Source organism: Tiliqua scincoides, chromosome 11 (genome assembly GCF_035046505.1).
Source record: "Tiliqua scincoides isolate rTilSci1 chromosome 11, rTilSci1.hap2, whole genome shotgun sequence".
Classification (NCBI taxonomy): Eukaryota; Metazoa; Chordata; class Lepidosauria; order Squamata; family Scincidae; genus Tiliqua; species Tiliqua scincoides.
The window spans coordinates 14,460,023-14,461,456 of record NC_089831.1 but is presented as its reverse complement, the minus strand read 5'-3'; the positions used below and the strand labels follow the sequence as shown (position 1 = coordinate 14,461,456).

The window sequence follows — 1,434 nt, the reverse complement described above, 5'->3', positions numbered from 1 at the left end:
GATTCGGTGGGGGGGGGGGGTGAATCCCCACACCCAGGAAACTTCAATATCCTTGCCTGCTCCGGGTCTGAATGGTAGAAGATGTATCTCCTGGAAGCAGTTGGCAGTGAGGTCATTACATCACCCCCGCCTACTTCTGGGTGTCGCGCTTTGTGTAGGGCGTCATCTGCCCCGCGCTGCATTCATCCCAGTGTTTGGGGGGGCATGGGGGAAGCAGGGCCCCCAGGAAAAAGGGGAAGTGATGGGCCCTGAAGTGCCTAAGGTTGACACTTTCATGGTTGGTTGGTTGGCAGCCTTCAGTCTCGAAAGACTATGGTATAAGCCTACAGCACCTGGTATTCCCAGGCGGTCTCCCATCCAAGTACTAACCAGGCCTGACCCTGCTTAGCTTCCAAGATCAGATGAGATTGGGCATGGAAAGACTATGGTATAAGTCTACAGCACCCGGTACTCCCAGGCGGTCTCCCATCCAAGTACTAACCAGGCCTGACCCTGCTTAGCTTCCGAGATCAGACAAGATCAGGCATGTGCAGGGTAACAGTTGCATGGAATCTCACCAAAAATCCATCTGGCCAGCATTCTGTTTCCAACAGTGCAGCTTAGACTCTTGTGAATCAGAAACAAACAAAAAAAAACCCACACAGGAATAAAACAAAACGCAATAAAAACGACAATATCAAAATAGCAAACAGCAGATCTCAGCAATTCACTCAAGGTCCCCCCCCCCCCATCATTCATGACTAGAAATGGCCACTTGTGGCTTTTGTCCTCCCTTCATTCTCTTTCCCTCTTGCTCGCCCCCTCCAGCCCTCCACCTTGCCAAACTCAAGGGAGCCATTGTCTTCTGACACAGTTTTCCTTGGTATGCATGCCTGAGTCCGTCGTTGTCAGCCTTGTATATTCACCAAAAGTATCATAAAAACAAATTACACTATTAAAGTTATCTGATATGCCGGCAGACTTCTCAAGTGTCTAATAAATCTTTTGCAAAAGAAGAACAAAAAGGTTAGCGTCGAGGCGGAAGGTCATTATTATGGAAACTGTATTCTCATTTGTGCTATGGTGTGGGATTTTAAAGGACAGCAGGCCCATCAGTAGAAATCTTGCAGTGATCGGGGAGGGGGGGCGGTCCTTGGGGGGGGGCGGCAAGGAATCATTGCAGGGCAGCCGGACCATAAAATCCAGGTAGCCGAATATGTTTGAAGTTAGCCAGTTGCATTCCTTCTTAGTGAGCAATTAGATAGAAACCCAGCCTGCACTTCCTTTATCGCTGCATGAATAAAACACAATATTTACTTTTTAAAGAACCAACTGGGGGACTGGATCTGTTAGATACCTGGAAGTATACGTGTGTTTAACTTCCACTAGCAGGCTCAGTGCAAGGATCTGTGACATCCTCAGAAGGGCCAGCTTTAAGTCAATTGCTCCCAGATG

General features: G+C 48.5%; 1 pseudogene; it reads right to left on the bottom strand.

The window, feature by feature from the left end:
- Positions 1-432: 432 nt before the first annotated feature.
- Positions 433-551, bottom strand: LOC136662959 (5S ribosomal RNA; annotated as a pseudogene).
- Positions 552-1,434: the final 883 nt, after the last annotated feature.